This window comes from Lissotriton helveticus, chromosome 8 (genome assembly GCF_964261635.1).
Source record: "Lissotriton helveticus chromosome 8, aLisHel1.1, whole genome shotgun sequence".
NCBI lineage: Eukaryota > Metazoa > Chordata > Amphibia > Caudata > Salamandridae > Lissotriton > Lissotriton helveticus.
Window position 1 is genome coordinate 1,305,479,132 of NC_136069.1, and position 20,753 is coordinate 1,305,499,884.

Below are 20,753 nucleotides of genomic sequence, written 5' to 3' on the forward strand. Positions count from 1 at the left end.
GGTACTTTTTCTCTTTCATTAAAGGTTAAGTACTTGAATCCGCATCTTCCTGGAATGATTCGAATTACAAGGTTGTGTACGTTTACGCGAGTCTGTAAATGTGTTGTTGCTAACATGTCTGTTTGCACTGAATGCAAATTTTCTGTGTGTTTTTGAGTCCAATTAATTGTTTTAAAATCAGGTTTTATTAGTTCGTAGAGAGTTTTAACCCTTTCTGCGTAGTTTAGAATGTAAGTTCTTCCAAAATTCAGGAAACCTAGAATTGACTGTTCGTTTTTTTGCATTTTGGAGTGTGCAGCAGCGCACACTTCTCTAAAAAGTTGTCTGCCAGGCTTTTGCCTTCACTTGATAACTCGTATCCCAGAAAAAGGACTTCGAGGTGGGCAATTCGTGATTTCTTAAAATTTAATTTATACCCTTCAGATGCGAAGCCAAGTATTATGTTATTCACTCTGTTCAAGTGCCTGCCCAAGTCAATGTCTGTTAGATAGATATCATCGACGTATGATAATGCTTCATCATTATAGGTTTGTAGTAACTCTGTTACTCTGGCTGAAAATAACCCTGGACTATTCTTAAATTCCTGAGGGAGTCGACCGAATTGACCCTGTGTCCCCATAATTGAGAAAGCGGTCAAGTACCTACTTTCTGGTGCAATGTTTTGACAGAAGAAACGGTTAGAAATATCTAGGGTAGTTTTATATTTTTTACGTACAATGTTATTCATTAGTGTTGCACTGTGTGCATTTTGTACTGCAAAGGTTTTGGCACAAGAGTTTAAATGTCTGTAATCCAAAACTAGACGATATGTATTGTCTGGTTTGGATACAGGAAACAAAGGATTGTTCATTGACGAGGTGCATGTTTTAATCATCCCTTGGTATTCAAGTTGATCTAAAATCTACCTGACCTGTTTTTTAGCTTCTTGCTTAACTGGGTACTGCCTTTGTGCAGTTGGTTGAGTTTTTAACTGGATTTTATGGTGAGGAGAATCCTCCTCCCATCCTACATGATTTTTATATAATGCTGGAGCCTGAGCTACAACCCATTTTCTGGCATAGGTGTATTTTAAATGAATTGGAATGTGAATGGAGAAGGCAGGCATAATGACGTCTTTGCCATGTGAGCACTCCCTTACAAATTCAGGAGGCCAGTCTTTTTCAGCTAGAAGAATGTCATAACCCTTAGAGAGCTTCTCCCAAAAGAATGCTCTTATTTTTCTAGTTATATCCCCCTTCATCCGGAATGTTACTTCATATAACTTATGTGGTACACTAACCCTGGTATCAGCAGTTTCAACTTGGATGTACTCATTCAAGTCCACTGTCTCCAGATGATCCTTCAAGATCTTGCGAGCTATGGTTACTTCTGCTGCGCTGTCCAGCATTGTCTGAGCCCACTCCCCGTTCTTGAGTTGTGTCCTCAAGATCCTCAGCATGTCTGATTTTTAGACCTGCTACCGTCTTTTTGGTGAATTGAGTTTTCTTATTTTTTGGAACATGTTGATCGTCTTTGGACTTCATGCGTTCTTCCTTTTGTTCTGACCGTCCTCTTCTTTCTGATTTCTGTGAGGAAGTCTGAAAGGTACGAGAGGAATGTGTATCAGTATCTTGATATCTATCAAGTTTTGTCAAATTATCCCTATTCCTGAGGTTATACCTCCTTTCAGAGGGCTCCTTTTGAGGAGACCTACCTCTGGATTGAGAACGTTTCTCTATAGACGTTTGTTTAGTGGTCTCCCACTTCTTCTTTGGAAGAGTAAGAGTGTTTTAATAAAGAGCTTTTCAGGACTTTCAGTTAGTTGAGGTTTAACTGGTTTCCCACCTAAACTGTCTCTACCTAGTTCTTCTTGTGGTTGCTCAGTTACATCAAATTCTCTTAACTTTTGGCGGATCGCCATGGATGCTGCTTCACCTTTAATATTAGCTAATATTATTGTTGAGACCTGTTTCAAATCTTTCACTAGTTTCATACCCAGATTCAAAGCAGGACTTCTGGTATTACCGCCATGGACGGAATACCATGTGTTTTTGTATAGATTGCAGCAAAGACTGTACCCCAAGTGTCACAGTCCTCCAGGTGTGATGCGATCCCCATCAGTAAACAGATTGTTAAAATCCTGTGTTTCTCGTGCGGGGTAGTATCAGGAAATACTGCCTCGATTTGAGTAATTTTTTAGCTATCCAGAATGGAATTTGTTCCCTTTTTGCGGGTAATTTACCAATGACTAATTGTATAGTCTGTGGTGTAATTTTATTTATGTTCCCCTGGTAAGGGGTGTGCTGTGGAATCCTTATAGGAGGTTGGACTGTTAGAGTCCGCATGACATATTGAACCAATTGTCTATGGATTTTGATTAGTTGTTTCAGTTGAACTAATAGTTCCGCACCTGACATTTCTTCAATGGCAGGATGTGGTGTATAGCTGGCTAATACCCGCCATGTTGCTCCTGGTCTACCTAGTGGACCGAGCCTGGTAATGTGATTGTGCTGTTGTAGGGCGCCTTTAAACCAGAGCGCATGCTCTTGGTATGTTAGTGGAATTTCAATATCCTCGAAAGGAATGTATTCCGTTGGAGGTTCCTCTCCTTTGTAGAAGTGAAACACATGTGTCACTGGATTTGCTTCAGGGAAGATAATCCATGAATAGAATACCTCTGTCTGCTGATATTCATGTGCCTCTATGACAAAAATCACCCTACCACCTCTTGATGATAGGCCATTTGTTATAAGTTTTATAGTGATGGTTTTTCTTAAATTTTCCGGGATGATTATAGCATCCGGGTCGGTTTCTTGGAAACCTGTAACGTCAAAGGCTGCTGGATTTGCTGCAGTCCCTCCATTCTCGCTTTCAGTCATTTTGATGGCTGAAAGTTTTGCAGAGCAAGTTTCAAGGAAACAAAGATAAGGTGTACAATATTTTGGAACACTGTATCCTTCATCCTTCAACATTGAACAAAACCAAAAACTAATACTTAGGATTTTTGTCCTACTCAGTTATGGGGGATATTTTATCCTTTTACCCAATCCAGATGTCTATTGGAGTATTTTACGGTAAAAAGGGGTCTCTGAGAAAAGCACGACTGAGTTACTTTAGTATCTAGCGTTAAATTAGTGCCTTACCAAACGTTGGACGCCATGTAGTGTAGTTCCTATATTCCCAATAGGCTTTGCACATTGGAATAATATATCCTATAGATTAGACGTAGGACTGAGGTCGAATAGGTATCTATTGAATATATTAAACTTAATAGTGAGTGCCAGCTAGCTTAGAGGTCACTAGAAGCTTTCTCGAATTCACAAGAAGGGATTAGTTTCTGACAACCGCATAAACATGAAAACTTTGTTTCCCAAGAATAAGAAATGTATCTCTAGAGTCGCGGAAACAATAGATAAATATTTCACTCAGTCAATCGTGCATGCTTCATTTCAACAGAGGTGCAGAGAAATAGAGAGACAGGCGTTTTTCAATAAAAGGTTTATTGAACAGTCTTCTTTCTCATGCTAAGAAAATGAACTGCCTCAATCATAATGCAGGCTGCAAAGTATAATGCGTACAGCGACAATAGTATTATGAAATAATACTTTAAAAACATTATATGTTTTCTAAGCCATAAAAATACATACATAAATAACAATGACTAAAATACTCAACTGGTGCTTCCAAAATACTCCTACCCCAATGTACCTAACCTAAGTCTAGTACGCGGGAGGGAGTAAGTATTTTGTACCATAGGTTTAGTTTTCTTTGCCACGAATCTATCCAAGATTTCTCTTAGGTTCTAATCAGCTCCATACCTTAGTTTGGAATGAAGGAGGTCTGATATCTCTGTCTCTGGACTCGATTTCCCAACACCCCGCAAGGGGAGCTTGGAAACACTGGAGCTGGATTCTCAGCGAGAGAAAGGACAGCTTCTCGATCAGTGCGTCAGCTGGAGGGTCGGCTTCCTTCGGCACTTGCTGTAGCGAACTGCGTTGGGCAAGTAGATAGTTGAACTGCTCCAAACCACCGTGTCTTGCTAGAGCAAGTGAAGGCATATTTATACCCCGAAGGTGCCTAGTTTGACATAAAGTCGGGCATAATAACGTCAGTTAAGAACCCCAAGGGAATAGTAGTTCTTTGTAAAGTACATGCATTCTTGGACAAATCAATATTCAAGCAAGGGAAGGTCCCTTACTGCTTAAGCCGATTTTCCAAGAAATCGTTGTGACGTTTTGGTACGGGTGGAAGTAGCTATGCCTGTATTTGGACTGCATGGGCTATGTCTAAATAAGGGTATGATTTCTATGCCTATATTAGGGCAATGTGAATTGTACCTATATAAGGGCATGAATCGGGAAATTACACTTGGATCTTATAACTCCATACAACACTACCTTCTACCTTTGTACTGTGCTGAACTAATAGTGTTCTCCAAGGACTTGCTGGCTTGCCCCCTCTGGGACTCCGTAACGAGTGGGTTTTTACATGGATCATCTTGTGAGCTGATTACCAACTCAATATTAGCACAGAGAACAGTGCTTCACCTTTGCTGAAGACTTAGCACTTCACTTTTCTACAACCGGCATTGTCTATGAGGCTCAAGTTGTTTGGGCTGTGCTTGTGCCGATCTAAGTCATCTCCCCACTCCCAGCGACTGCAGCACCTTCCAGCGTGGTCCTACTGCGATGTTTTGGCGGGGTAATCAGGGGAGTGTCCCAAAGCATGAGGTTCATCAGCCTTCGATGCGCACGCTGTTGTGACCCAGAAAAGCCGACAACACCGGCCCAGTTCACGAGGCCCGCCGATAACTTGATTGAAATGTCCGGTACTGAGGAGTCGGAGCCCCAAGGTTCCAGTCAGATACCCGAACGTTTCCGGGCGGTTCGCCTTTTTTTTAAATGCCGCTGTCCCAAGGGGTCAATACAACAATGAACCTCTGGTTCTATTTTGCCCACTGCTTTGCGCCGACACGAGGAAGTAAAATATCTCAATAACCACACGATCGTACAAGCTACTAGCAGAGGGTTTACCTTAATGACTGCAAAACGTATTTTGTTTGGCACTGTGATTACAGTGGGCTTTTAATGTGATGACGGAAAAAGTATACATTGGATTTTTGTCATTTTGGTCATGTTTTGTTTATAATACAATAAGCTATTTTTTATAAACCTGTGTGGAGTCTTTTTGTAATGTATTCATTGTGTTACTCTGTGTGTGTGTGTGTGTGTGTGTGTGTGTGTGTGTGTGTGGGATGAGCACAAGTTATCTTAGCTGTGTATCTAGCTTACCCTGATTAGAGTGGTGGGTTCTGCCTGGCCTGGGTGTCTTCCTTAGCCATTCAAAAACAACAGGAGCTAAGAGGGTGAAGCTAGTCATAGGTCGCCCTCCACTCATAATGCAACTAGTACAAAAAGACCTATAAATTGTAGGCAATCAGAGAATCATCTTTTTGTGTACATAACAATTATTGCATTGTCTTTACAAAAAATTACTTCCCTCTTATTAATTATAGGGGTAGTTGGTATGTCCCAGAGTTATGCCTTCTTTTAACACTCGCTCGTTCCCTTAAGAAGTAAAATTCAGCTGTGAGACAATACAAACACACACCTTAGTGTCAACATTAGGATACGAGGAAAAAAGTGTGTGAGAGCGAGATGGCACCTCACGGGCGCACCACCAACGGGAACCTGGCAGGTACTCACCAGGATTGCCCTGTTCTCATCATTGGCACCATCGAGCTCTTTAAAGGAAAATGTGTCCAAGAAAGACAAAAAATGAAAGTTTTTGTGAAAAGAATATGCAGTGAAAAAAGACCACAAGACAACCAAATAGTGTCAAACAACATAAAATCACACAGAACAACACAGATATGCAATTTTATTCTGTCTCGTGTGTTGGGTGTGGGAATTAAAAAAGTAGGTACAACGGGTGGATACAACGCCAGACGCCTTCCACCGTTCCGCAAAGTAAAGGGGAAGGATTGTTGAACCTCAATCTGTGGTTTCAAGTTCATGAGAACTCTACCCTCCCGGCTGGTATGAGCAATGATGGCCGACTGTGAAGACGATTTTGTCCTTATGCAGTGGCCTTAATATATATGACGCCCTGAGGAAATTGCCAAAAATTTGATGGCAATGAAACATGTCGGCAAGTGAAGTAGTGTTGGTTTGATAGTTAACAGCCATACCTACTTTTTTAATTCCCACACCCAACACAAGAGACAGAATAAAATTGCATATCTGTGTTGTTGTGTGTGATTTTATGTTGTTTGACACTATTTGGTTGTCTTGTGGTCTTTTTTCACTGCATATTCTTTTCAAAAAAAACTTTCCTTTTTTGTCTTTCTTGGACACATTTTCCTTTAAAGAGCTCGATGGTGCCAATGATGAGAACAGGGCAATCCTGGTGAGTACCTGCCAGGTTCCCGTTGGTGGTGCGCCCGTGAGGTGCCATCTCGCTCTCACACACTTTTTTACTCGTATCCTAATGTTGACACTAAGGTGTGTGTTTGTATTGTCTCACAGCTGAATTTTACTTCTTAAGGGAACGAGCGAGTGTTAAAAGAAGGCGTAACTCTGGGACATACCAACTACCCCTATAATTAATAAGAGGGGAGTCATTTTTTGTAAAAACAATGCAATAATTGTTATGTCCACAAAAAGATGATTCTCTGATTGCCTACAAGTTATAGGTCTTTTTGTACTAGTTGTCTTCCTTAGCCAACCAGACACCCCATTTCTAACAGAATGCTTGAATAATGTAGAATTTTCTATTGCTGCTATCACACATCAACCTAGAACATTTGTCTGCCCCTCTGCACATCGCCACCATATTACTTAAGGATGAATTTTGTTTTAGGGACAAAACAAATAAAATCTATGTTTTAGTTACTCTTCTTGGTAAGATTTGAGTCACCATCCAAGCTCTTTTCCAATCATTCTCCTTTCAGTCTTTGATTTAGAAAGCCTGTGTTCACAAAATTGTTTCAGCCTTTGTTAACAAATCAAATAGAGTTTTCTATTTTTTATGTGTGTGTGTTGTTGTTTTTTTCTAGTATGAAAGAAATGCCCAGGAAGCCGACAGTGTTTCAATGGGTTTGATCTGAACTTGCTTTGTTCTTTAGTGCACTATAAGTGTAGCAGCATTGTGTTCAAGTGCTTTGCTGCCAACATTGAGAAGACTCATCCACAAACTCTTAATCTATTGCGCAAAGACCACTCCTAAATAATTCCTTCTTTCTTTCTCCAAAGATGGATTTGGTAGTAAAATGTTCTATTGACTGTACTTTATTGATCAATTTTCATGAATACGAAAATTGACCAAATACGAATGGGTGCAATGATTGCTCAATTGAGTGATTTTCTCACAGGGAGTGCAGCAGCAGCTGGCACGGATCAGAGGCAGGGGAGGAGGAAGTGGGAGGGGGGAGTACACGGGGAGAAGCAGGTGCTAAAAAAGGAAAAACATACCTTCTTGCCGCTTCCTTGCCGCGTCTCTCCTCCATAGTCCCTCGCTCAACCTGAACAGGAAGCACACCCAGGCTCCCAGTCAGCCAATCACAACACTGCCTCAGCAGTGTTGTGATTGGTCTGAGCCCAGTGGTTCGGCGATCAGACACTGACTGGGAGCCTGGGCATGTTCTCCAAGCAAGTTGTAACAGCCTGCATGGAGAACATGTGAAATGCGCATTACTGTTTGACTGGCCGAAGAGGGCCGGCCAAACAGTCATTGCACACTTAGGAGGGGGCTACCCCCGCCCTGCGAACAGAGCAGCTTTGCAAAGCTGCTGCAGTAGGACAAAATAAAATGATAATAACACCAGTTATTTTCATTTTATTTTCCCTTTTTTCACCGCTAAAAAGAAATGGGGCAACTCTCCTCTGCCTTAGCAGAGGAGCCACCAGTGAGGGAGTGGAAGAAGAGCCCTTTGTATTTGAGAATGTACCAGCACCAAGCCCGTCACATCACCTTCATGAGGGAGGTCCGTCATTTACATGGTGGTGTGCCCCATTTAATGAGGGAATACTTGCCGCCTCAGTGCATTATCCATTTTTGGGCACTTATGCTAGGTTAACACAGCTCCTAAGGGTGGTGCAGAATGTAGACCACCTCGGAGGTGATCTTCACTGTGTAACCCATCAAACAGGAGGACCATTTACAGGTTGTAAGGAGGATCCCATTAGGCAACCTGAATTCCCACTTGGAGCCTGTCCCACTTCCATGGGCAGGCTAGAGGGCCAATTGTGCAAAGAGTATGCAATCCATGAATCAGATATTATGGGAAACCAACTTTATGGTGTTATTCTCGACTGAAGAAGGGCAAATATCCTGAAATATGTATCTAGAGATACCCAGCACTGGAGGCACCAACACTGGCGAATACCAAAGGCTTCAACTAACGTGAAAGTTATGCATTGGATTTACCACAATGCATCTGGGTGAATTGTGTTTTGGTATGTCAGGCATTGTGCTCCTTTCCCCCTTTTGGGATTGGCTTCTTTGAGTTACTGTTGCATAAGTAGGGGTCCCAGACAACGTATTTTTCAAAAAACAAACATAAATTATTTGAAAGCCGTGTACATATGACTAATAACACAACTTGAATGAGTGATGTTGTTAATTCAAATCCTCATTTGTACCGAGTCTTCTGGTGATGAGTGCATGGGTGACCATCTTTCTGAATTCTGTGGGGATCCACCTGAATTTCTTTTGAGGCAGGTTGAGCATGTGGAAGCAGGATGAGGATACCATGTTGATCTGGCGGTTCATTGTGAGCGAGGAGTCCAGTATGATGCAGAGGTTACATGCATGATATGTGGGGGTGGGAGGGTTCCCAGTGTAGTGGGCCACCAGAATCATCGCAGGCTGAGGGGGGCGGTCCCAGGATGAGTACTTTGGTCTTATCTGAGTTGAGCTTGAGGCAGCTATCTTTCATCCAGGTGGCAACGGCCTTCATCCCGCTGTGAAAGTTGGTTCTGGTGGCTGTGGGTTCATTGATTTGGGAGAGGATCACCTGGGTGTCGGCTTAGGAGACAGTGTTGGGTCTGTGGTTTCTTACTATGGGCCCATGTAGGCGTTGAAGAGGGTGGGGCTCAGGGAAGAGCCCTGGGGCCCTCCGCAGCTGATGTCTGTAGGTTCTGAGAGGGACGGAGGTAGTCTGACTTGCTGTGTTCAGCCGGTAAGCAAGGAGTGGATCAAGTCCAGGGCCTTGTCACGGATGCCAGCGTCATGGAGTCTTGTGATGAGGTGCTGTGGGAGATGATATTGAAGGCAGCGAGAGGTCCCTTCGGATGAGGGCTGCGTTTTTGCCGTGGTCAAGGAGGCGTTGGATGTCGTCGGTGGTGGCAAGCAGTAGGTTTTAGTGCTGTGGTTCCTTCTGAAGCCAGGATGGGAGATGTCCAGTACATGGTTCTCTTCGATGAACTCAGAGAGTTGGCCGTTGATAGCCTTCTCAATGACCTTGGCTGGGAATGGGAGGAGGGAGATGGGTCTGAAATTCTTGAGGTCTGTCGGGATGGTGAATCGCTTCTTCAGCAGGGGGTTGATCTCGGCATGTTTCCAGTTGTCGGGGAAGATGGGAGTTTCAATGGAGCAGTTGATGGTGCAGCGAAGCTCTGAGGCAATGGAGGTGGCTGCTCTACGGAAGATGTGATACTGGCAAGGTTCCAACGGGGCCCCGGAGTGGATGCTCTTGATGGTCTTGAGTATGTCATCTGTAGAGAGTGAAGTCCAGTTTAGCAGGATCTGTTGGGGTGTGGCGTGTTTGCGTGCAGTGGTGACGGGTGTTGTGCAGGGTCTTGGGTGTCGAAGCTATTGTAGATTTGCCTGATCTTGTGGTGGAAGAAGGTGCCACGTTTGTTGCAGAGGTCTTGGGAGGGTGGGATGTCTGTGGTCTTGCTGTTGGGCCTGGGGAACTCTTTGACGATGGAAAAGAGTTCTTTGCTGTTGTGTGCATTGGCGTTGATTGTCTTGGAGGGCCGTATTCTTTGTGGTTTTGAGGGGGAGTTGGTGTGCTTTGATGACAGTTTTGAAGATAGTGTGGGTTTTCAGGGTTGGGCTTGTGGAGGGCGTGAGTGAACCAGATGGCTTTCTTGAAGTGTTGCTGGCCTGGGGCCTTCTTGAGGGGTGCCAGAGTGTCGGCACAGTTGGAGATCCATCAGTGAAGGCTGCGTGCTGAGGTGTTGGCGTCTGTTGATGTCAGTGGTGTGGTAGTGCTGAGGAAGGCGATGAGATGTTCTTCGGTGGCCTTGTTCCAGCAACAATGGAGGGGCGGTGAGGGTGGTGGTGAACAGTGGGAGTGGTGAAGGCAAAGTGCACACAGTGGCGATTAGTCCAAATGCGTTCAGTTTTCTGGCTGTAAGTGATGATCCTGCTGGCTGGGAAGACGGGGTCGAGCGTGTGTCCGGCTGTGTGGGTCAGAACAGTGATTAGCTGCTTGAGTTCGATGTTGGCAAGGTCCTACAGAAGAGAAGTGGTGTTCTGGTCACTGGGGTTGTCCAGGTGGAAGTTGAGGTCGCCGAGTATGATGTAATCGGTGGATGCGAGAGCCTGGGGTACGATGAGGCCTTTGATGGCATTGGTGAAGGGCGGGCGGGGCTGGGAGGCCTGTAGATGAGGGTGCCATGGAGAATGGTGTTGGGGTTGGTCTGGATTTGGAAATAGAGATGTTCCATGGTTTTGATTGGGTCGTTCGAGTGAGTGGTCAGACGGAGGGTGTTCTTGTGGATGATGGCGATGCCTCCTCATGGTCGTCGGCACGTTCCTTGTGGATGATTTTGTAGCCGTCGGGGATGGCGGTGGCAATGTCCGGATCAGAGCAGGGGTTGGTCCAGGTTTCTGTGAAAAAGGTGATGTCGAGAGAGGCGGCATCTAGGAGGTCCCAGATTTCTGTGGCGTGTTTGTGGAGGAAGCACATGTTGAGGAGGATGCAGTTGAGCCGGTCAGGTGCGCTGTTGGTCCGCTGGGTGATGAGAAAAGCTGGTGTGTTTGGGTGGGTGAGGGTGTGGCTGCAGTTCCGGCAGGAGAAGGGTCCTTGGGTGTCCTCCGGTGAGGCAGGTGGCATGCGGTGTGGCGTCCTTTGTTGAGAGCAAGGAGGGTGCTGGCATCGTATTGGTGGAATATCTGAGAGCCAGGGTCCCTGGAACGGGCCGTGGTCCAGGCACAGACGGGTGCAGATGAGCTTGCCTTTGGCATGCCTTCGGCACAACAGCCGCCATTACATAGTGTGTGGGGACTGGATAACTGGGAGGCGCGGAGTGGGAAGGGTCACTAGAGGGGGGCAGGGCCATGGGGGATCGCAGAGGCAACAAAAAGTGCAAACAGCAGAATAAAGGCAGAAGCAGAGGAAACGCAAAATAGGCAGATAAAAGCAGAACAAGAGAGACAGAGGGCAGTCTAGCAGCAGAGCAGTGACCTTCTATCACTGGACTACAGGGATGAGGCACAGGCGGAACCTTGCGGGTGGAGGAGAGCCTCGAACTCCTCACCAGAGGGATAGCAGCAATAACGAGGGCAGCAGCAGCTACCAGGTGGAGCTGTTCAGTGAAGGAAGCAGTCCACTATAAAGGTCAGTGGACTGCTCAACTAGTAAGTGGGGTCGGGGCTGGATAGATGGGAGACGGGAAACGCGGGGAGCAGGAAGGGTCACTGGAGGGGATCAGGGACACGGGGGATCGCGGCGGCAAGAGTGGCGTAAAGTGCAAAAAGGTGCAAAAGTGCAAAAAGCAGGAAAAAGGCAAAAAGCAAAAAAGGAAGAAGCAGAGAAAAGGCAAAAGAGGCAGAGAAAAGCAGAAAAAGAGGGACACAGAAGGGCAGTCCAGTAGCAGAGCAATGACCCTCTACCACTATGCCACCAGGGATGAGGAGCAGGCGGGAGCCTGTCGGTTGGTGAGGGCCTCAAACTCCTGACCAGAGGGGCAGCAGCAGCAGCTACCAGACGGAGCTGCAGCTGCTGCTCGCACATAGAGGTTTCCAGGACGTCGACCTACCAAATCTGCCTCCATCTCTAACTAACTGCTGGCCTGGTGTTACACTTTTTCATGAAAATAGTTTTTCGTTTCCAAATTGTAGTGCAGCATCATGCGAGCAGCAAAGGGGGCTCCACTGTGCCTTTGAACTATGTGTCAGGCGGTAGCTTCTTCAGCCCACCTGACACGTTTGCAATACAAAGCCGACATGAAGCGCTTGCCTTGGGCCGCGCAGCATGTCTGCAAATGAGGCTTTGATGGGGCTAATCACTCTTCATCCCCATATCCTATCAGAAGTCAGGATAGAGAAGGGAGGCCCTCCTCCAGGCCTATCCTTGCATCTGATAGAGCAGCTACACTTGTTCCAGGCCAGGACAAGCAAACGTTATCAGTCATGACTGCTTCTGCTTGTACAAATGTGGCATCCGTGGGAAACAGAATTGTTATGTTCTGGGGATGCGATCCGCCCCTGGCGCCAGGGGCGTGCAGTGTTGAAGTCATGTGACCTGGTATAATAAAGAGAGGCCCCGCACGCACGTACGCAGTTCTGGAACGAGCGCACGGAGAGCCAGCAAGTTATTCCCAGAGTCTGTCTCAGTTATTTCTAGGGCCACGTGTCAGGCCTAGTCAGACTTAGATGCCCCGAAGTGTAGGCCCACAGGTGTTGTCCCTAGGGCTATCACTCCCCACCTTCAGGACACAACAATTGGCGACGAGGGTGGTTGCTGAATCCTCGCCGGGTGAGTGGACCTGCTTTTTGCCCCGTGGGGCGGCTGCGAGCCCGTCCTTTAGCTCGCGGTGCTCGTGCCTTGCGGTGTACCCCACCCCCACGCGGAGCGCCTGGAGGGGCGACTTCAAGCCTTGGAGTCTGGTAGGTGAGCCGTGCTGTCCGGCGTCTGCCTGCAGGGCGCCTCAGTGTGTCTGCCCAGTCACACCCTCTCTCCGGTGGCTTCACCCCCAGCGCCGCACTGTGCCTCCCGGCCCGTGCGTGAAGCGCGCTTCCGTCCGTTTGGCCCGTCGCTCAGGGCGGCGCCCTGTGTCTTCGCACGCATCTGGAGGTCGCGCCGTGTGCCTGATCCAGCACTTCCCCGAGGATGGCCACGATTCCGCCCATCGAACCGTTTGTGGTGGAGGGTGCGCCTTCAGCTCTCGCTCCGAAATGGAAGGAGTGGGTGGACAGACTCCTAGTGTTCTTCGAAGCTACAAAAACCCACAAGGAACAGAAACGGGCCATGGTGTTACACCTAGGGGGCAAGGACATTCACTCTATCGCTCGGACCCTCACAGAGGCGACCCCCAGAACGCATCACACGTTGATCAACGCCCTTAATGCCCATTTTGAGCCTATGGCCAATCAAGACTATGAACGTTTTGTATTCCGACAAGCGCGTCAGCTGCCTGAGGAATCATTGGACACATATCACACCCGACTCAAAAAGTTGGCATTGACGTGTGGTTTTCAAGACACCACCGAAGAGATCCGTGGGCAAATCATACAGGGCTGTGCCTCGGCCAAATTGAGAGAACGGATTCTGGAGGAGTCTGGCAAGCCGCTGGCCGATATCTTAACTCTCGGCCGCACGAAGGAACTTTCCAAGGCCAGGGCTGCGCACATGGAAGCTGCCTTGCAAGCATCGGTCAAAGTGGAACCGGTTAACAAGATCCAGGCCCACACGCCCACCAAGTGGCACAAGAGACCGTCCACCCCGGGTGGAGCGTCGGGACAGTTATGTGGCTACTGTGGAGGTCCGCCACACCAGATGGCAGAATGCCCAGCGCGAGGCAAGCGGTGTTCGGGATGTGGCAGACTAAATCATTTTGAAAAGGTGTGCCGATCAAAAAAATTCCGCAAACCACGCCCCGTTGTGCAGGCCATAACGGATGGGGAACAGAGTCACAGTGACATGGATGACGATGAGGAAGAAGAACGGTCGGTGCACAAGGTACACATGATCGGCACCGCCGCCCGCCGCACCAGGCCACTACCTCAATGCTCCATACAGGTGGCAGACCAAGACCTAATGGCGGTAGTGGACACGGGTGCATCCATAAACCTCATGAGTGTTTCACTCTACAGAACCATGGCCACGCCTCTGGCGCTGAGCCCCACCCCCATCACCGTCTTTGCGTATGGACAAGACACCCCTCTCAAGATTCGAGGAAAATTCAGAGCGGTCATCCGCCATGGGAACAAGACCATCAGAGCCAACATTTTTGTGTCGGAAGAGGGCCAAGGCATGCTGCTGAGCTGCAGGACAGCCGAAGACCTGGGCGTGGTGACGTTTGCCTTTGGAGTCCATGAGGAGTCAGTCCAACAACTCCTCATGGAATACCCGGACCTCTTTGAGGGCATTGGAAGGTTCAAGGGTCGGGAGATTCACCTACACATTGATCCAACGGTGCAGCCGGTGGCTCTGCGACACCGTCGCATCGCTTTCCATCTTCGGCCGCTGGTGGAAGAAGAACTCCACAAATTGGAAGCGGCGGGCATCATCGAGAAGGTCTCGGGTCCCACTCCCTGGGTCTCGCCCATCGTAGTCACCCAGAAACCGAAACAGCCCGGGGCGGTCAGGATCTGCGTGGACATGCGCCTTCCTAATGCCGCCATAAAACGGGAGCGTCACATCACTCCCACTATCGATGACCTTATCGGAGAGATGGCAAGAGCCTGCTGGTTCTCGAAGCTAGATCTACGGTCAGGATATCACCAGTTGGTACTGGACATGGAGTCGCGTAACATCACCACTTTTTCCACCCACATTGGCCTTCGAAGGTACACTTGACTCAGCTTCGGGATCTCCAGTGCAGCGGAGGTGTTCCAGAATGTCATCCAAGAGTTAATTGCTGGAATACCTGGAGTGATAAACGTCAGTGATGACATAATTATACATGCCCGCACCATCACTGAACACAATCACAGGCTGACTCAAGTGTTTCGAAGACTCAGAGAGGCAGGACTCACGCTCCACAGAGAAAAGTGTGAGTTCCTACAGAGCAGAATAGGGTTCTTTGGATACATTTTCTCAGCCGATGGTGTCAACCCAGACCCTGACAAGGTGAAAGACATTAAAGATGCGCCACCCCCCAAGACAGTCACCGAAGTCCGGAGTTTCCTGGGCATGGTCAATTATTGTGGCCGGTTCATCAGAGATCTGACCAATCTCACGCTTCCCCTCCGTGACCTCACCAAGGATTCCACTCCATGGAACTGGGGACCGGAGCAGGAAAAGGCATTCCAAGACATCAAAGACTCTCTGTCCAGCAATACCACGCTTGCCTTCTTTGACCCACGAAACATCACGCTCATTGCGGTGGACGCTGGACCTGCCGGATTGGGGGCGGTTCTCATGCAAAAGAAAAGGGATGACATAGACTGGACACCTGTCGCCTTCGCGAGTAGATCTCTTACAGACACTGAACAACGGTACTCGCAAATCGAGAAAGAAGCGATCGCCATTCATTGGGGGTGCCGACATTTTCATCTGTACATCTATGGCAAGCCATTCACGGTGGTGACTGACCATAAACCACTACTGCCTCTGTTTGCGGGAACCTCATCAAAACCGCCGCCTCGTATCGAAAAATGGCTGCTCCAACTGCAAGAGTACAACTGCACCATTGAATATCAGCCAGGAGCAAGGAATCCGGCGGACTATCTGTCTCGACATCCCAGGCCAGCTACCCCAGAAGAGATGGAGGAGGCTGAAGAGACGGAGGCCTATGTCAAATGGGTGGTGGCGCGATCATGCCCTCGTCCCCTCTCCATAAGTGACATCGTGAGTGCCACGACCCAGGATGCCTGTCTCCAGAGGGCCAAAGAACTTCTCCACACGGCCAACTGGCATCGAGCCAAGGAGGGGTGGAAGGTGCTCACTCCCGATGCTCAGAAGATAATGGAAAGCCTGTATCACGTCCGGGAAGAACTCAATGAGGATTAAGCGGGATGCCTGCTGCGAGGGCATCGCATAGTAATACCATCGGCCCTAACTGACCAAGTAATACATCTGGCACATGTAGGGCATCAAGGAATAGTTAAAACCAAGGCACGACTGTGAACAAAGGTGTGGTTTCCCCTGATGGACGACATGGTAGAGAATGTGGTGAGGACGTGTGCTGCGTGTCAAGTGACGGGAGAGGCTCCTCGGGAAGCTCCGATTGTAGTGGAACCTCGACCACAACAGCCCTGGGAAAGGGTCAGCATGGACTTTGGCAGCCTCCCGGATGGCAGGTACACGTTGGTAATGATTGATGACCATTCCAAATATCCTGAAGTGGAGATAGTAGCCAGTACCAGTGCTGAGAGTGTCATCCCGAAAATAGAAAAGATTGTTGCTACTCACGGGGCCATGCGTGAGCTCCGCACGGACAATGGGCCCCCATTTCAAGGACAGGATCTGGCCACGTATCTGTCATCCCTGGGCACTCGACATCGATGCATCACTCCTCGCTGGCCTCAAGCCAACGGGGAAGCCGAGCGCTTCATGAGAACTCTGAACAAAGTGATTCGTATTGCCCATGACAAAGGCCAGTCCGTGGAGATGGCTATCTTCACGTTTCTCCGCAGTTACCGGCAAACCCCACACTCGACCACGGGGATAGCCCCGGCACATCTCCTTAGGGGACGGGTCATACCTGACTCTATTCCTCACCATCCCCATTGGTCACCGGAAGCTGTGAATGAAGAAATAATTGCAAACAAACGAAAGACTGCCTTTGCCAAGATTAGCCGGAAGAGAAGGGCAACAGTGACACAGTTCAGCAGAGGGGATGTGGTACTCCTTCGCAACCGGGTGACCAGCGGGAAGTTCAGGCTGAACTATGAAAAAGGACCGTGGCGAGTAATCGGTGTGAAAGGCACCCGTATCACTGTGGTCCGAGGACGAGAGACAGTGACCAGAAACGTATCACATTTCAAACACTTCCACGGGGAACCGAGGACACCAGATCCCCCAACGCCGTCTGCAGAAAATGAAACTGCAACGGATTTGCCAGGCCAGGAGCTGGCGCCCCGTCTCGAGGTCACACAGAGTAACACTTCAAGAGCGGTGATCAAAGAGGCGGGGGACGGCGCTGAGGCCCTGTAGGGAGCTCCAGATCCGGAGGGGGCCGACATGGAGGCGCCTGAGGCAAATGCTGCCCCAGAGACAGACTGCTCGAGCCAGAGAGGCGTGCACCAAAGGCTGAGAAGAAACCCCACGCCATCCTGCCGACTACGCGATTATCTCACGTAAGACTGTTTCATGTATCAGTACCAAGTACAATGTTCATTAACATGTCCTACCCGCTGGTAGTGGTAGTTTTGGAAAAGTGAACTCGGAGTCTATGAAGAATACTACAATAGACTGTCCACCAAGTTTGTTGCTGAAGTTGTTGGTTTTTCTTGTTTTAGGAGGAATGTTATGTTCTGGGGATGCGATCCGCCCCTGGCGCCAGGGGCGTGCAGTGTTGAAGTCATGTGACCTGGTATAATAAAGAGAGGCCCCGCACGCACGTACGCAGTTCTGGAACGAGCGCACGGAGAGCCAGCAAGTTATTCCCAGAGTCTGTCTCAGTTATTTCTAGGGCCACGTGTCAGGCCTAGTCAGACTTAGATGCCCCGAAGTGTAGGCCCACAGGTGTTGTCCCTAGGGCTATCACTCCCCACCTTCAGGACACAACAAGAATCTCGGAGGAAGGATCGTGCAGAGGGTCAAATGTCCCAAGGTAAAATCTTGTTAATAGCGTGTGTTTGCACAAGCATGATTGAGTGTGTTTGTGTGTGTGTGTGTATGTCTGTGAGTGTGTTTGTGCATCGCATTCACAATTCTCCTTCTTCTCGCCCCTGCTCATCTCTCTCCCTCCGCCATTTTTCGTTGCTGTTCTCTGTTGGCACTTGGCAGCTAATATTCGGACTGAGCGTTACTCATGTGCACTACTTATTTGGGCTCATTTGGTCTAAAAATATAACTTGTTTACTCCAATAATATCAATTTGCAAAAGAATGCTTGTGACTTAGAAAGAAATGTTCGGCGTTCTTTTCGCCTATTAGTTTTAATAAGCACTGCGTTGACCAGTAACGCTGTTGATTTAGGAGAGGAATAATTTAGCCAAACATCTCTTTAAATTTCAGTTGATTTACTCAAGTCATTACTCGTGTAATGCAGAAAGGCCCACGTGTTCTGGTGCCAGTAATAAATATACAGCAGCACTCTGAATTCCTCCATCAGTGAAGGCATAGAGAAGGCTTAATAGAAGACAAGCACGAACATGAGTAACACCTAGATTCATCAATGTCCTGTTTTGCGAGTCCTTAATAGCGATTATTAAGGAATCGCTCTTAAAGACTCGCAAAACGGGATTCATGTAGAAATCGCAAAAATAATTGCGATTTCTACATGTTCCTTATTTGCGATTAGCAATTTGCTAATCGCAAATAAGGATGCGATTTCAAGGGTGCCAGGGGTGTCCAAAGGACATCCTGTAGCACCCCTGAAATGAAAATGTAGACTGATGTTGCTCACACACATGTCCAAAGGACATGTGTGTGTGTAACATCCAACTTAGAAAAATGCACTAAAGTGCATTTTTCTAAGTTTTCGCTATTTACCACGAAGTCAGACTTCGCGGTAAATAGCGGCCAAAAATAGCGAATTCGCACTTCAGAAATGGATCATGAATAGCATTTAAGGAATCTCTAATTGAGATTCCTTAAATGCGATTGCAATTTGAAAAATCGCAATTATTTGGGATTCTTCAAATTGCGAGTACATGACCCATTGATGAATCTCAAATGCAATTTTTGCGGGCGCAAACGGCCGAATTTTGCGATTCGCACCGTTTGCGCTCGCAAAAATGCTTGATGAATCTATGTGTTAGTTTGTTGTTTAACCCTTAATGTGTGGCACTTGGCAGGGCTGCAGATTTAGACTGAGAATCCTAAAATGCTCTCTGGGCTGTGAGGTACTCAGTCACACCTCAGGCAGGTACAAAGAGATAAAGAGCTCATCTCGTGTTAGCAGTGCTGTCATTTTACTTGGGGAACCGACAAATTAGGAGTCAGAGGCACATTCTGCAGAGATCTTTGATACCCAGCAGTTTTCAGGAGATAATAATGATTGTAAGATAATTCTAGTTGCTAGTGAGTTCTGTGTATTGTCTGATCACAGTTTTTCACTTAAAGCAGCATAGAGGTTCATGTGCCTGCGGCAACACGGGAAACAACCTTTACCCTGCATGCGTTACTCTGCATGCCATTACCCTGCAATTATTTCATCGCAAAATCCTTTACACCGCAAACTATTACAACACAGTTCCCGAAGTAACGCCCCAGTGGAGTTAGAATAGTAAATTGCGTTGTAATGAATTGCGTTGTAAAAGATTTTGCGGTGTAAAAATGCGGGGTGATGGCACGCGGAGTAAAAGTGTTCGGGGTAATGTGTCCTATTCCTGCAAAACCCATCTGTAACATGCAAATTACAGATTTCTATTTTATGTAGATAGGTAAGTGTTTTGCTGCTTTTGACTGAGAGGCCCTTTTGTTACTTATAATTCATAAGATGCAAACCTTCTAATATAGCACAATGAGCTATGAGCTGGTATCAAACAACTGCATGCAAACTGCAAGCATACTTTTAGAACCTTATTTTGTTCTCAATCTGTCAATATTCTAATATTACTAAAATGGGCTCCCCTTCTTGTGTAGAAATAATATCCTATTAGCTTGGACAAGCTTGTTTCAGGGCTGTGATGTCTGCACAGACCAGTTGATGGGAGACCCCACAGTACCCTGGCTGCTAAACATGGCTTCCATTTTCTCCTCCTGGCAGGTAAGAACTGGAGTCAAACGTGTGCTTTCATGACCTTCCAATCACTATAATGTGCCGAATCCCTTACTGCTGCATTTAGCATATCCATTGAATGATATACTGTGCTGTATCCCTCACAGCTCCCTTAAGCATGGTCTTCATCACTATTCTGTGCCTTATCACATGAAACTACCTTTTTGCATGAACCTCCACCACCATACTGTGCCTTTTCTGTTTCAGCTGCTTTTGGCATGGTTTACCTTATTGTTTGTTATCCCTCTCTACTGTCTTTAGCATAGTCTTCCATCACCAGGAGCTTTGAGGGGCAGAGAAGGAGCTACCTGAGACTTTAGCTCCATGTGCTTCTTATGACAGTCGGCCTAGCTTGCTACGCTCCCTCGCTATAGGGCACTCATCCTGAACTTTTATGCCTCACCACTTTCATATGTCACCAGCTGCCACTGCGGAGTTCTGCAGTGAACGGAGCAGTCCACTAGAAGGGTCAGAGGCAGTGTGCCCCCTCTCCCTTTTGGGGATTTGTGCCATCATTGTTTTCGCTGGCAGATGTGGGGCACTTTAAATCGCCAGTAAGGGGGGTGGGACTGTCCCCTGGATTTGTATTGAGATATTGCAGGAGAAGGGAATTCTAAGTTGGTTGAGGAAGAAGACGGTTTTGCTGTGATATATGATTTGGAACAGGGACTAGTGTGAAATAAGATATAGAAATTCTATAGATCGCGAGTATTAAAATTGCCACTGCAGTAAGTTTCATTAGAACGACTTCTATACAACAGCAAAAATGTTGGTTTTTACATTTATTTTTCCATTCGTTTCACAAAAAGCAAAATATCGTTTCCTCTGTCCTGAAAGGACACATTTTCTTGTAGTCAGTAATGAAAATGCCACAGCTGTAGGCCCAACGCCAGATCAGAGGGATTAATTATCACAAATTGCCTTCGAAATGAAAAACCTATTTTATTTAGAAATGCAATCATTTATTTATAAATACAAATTAGGATTT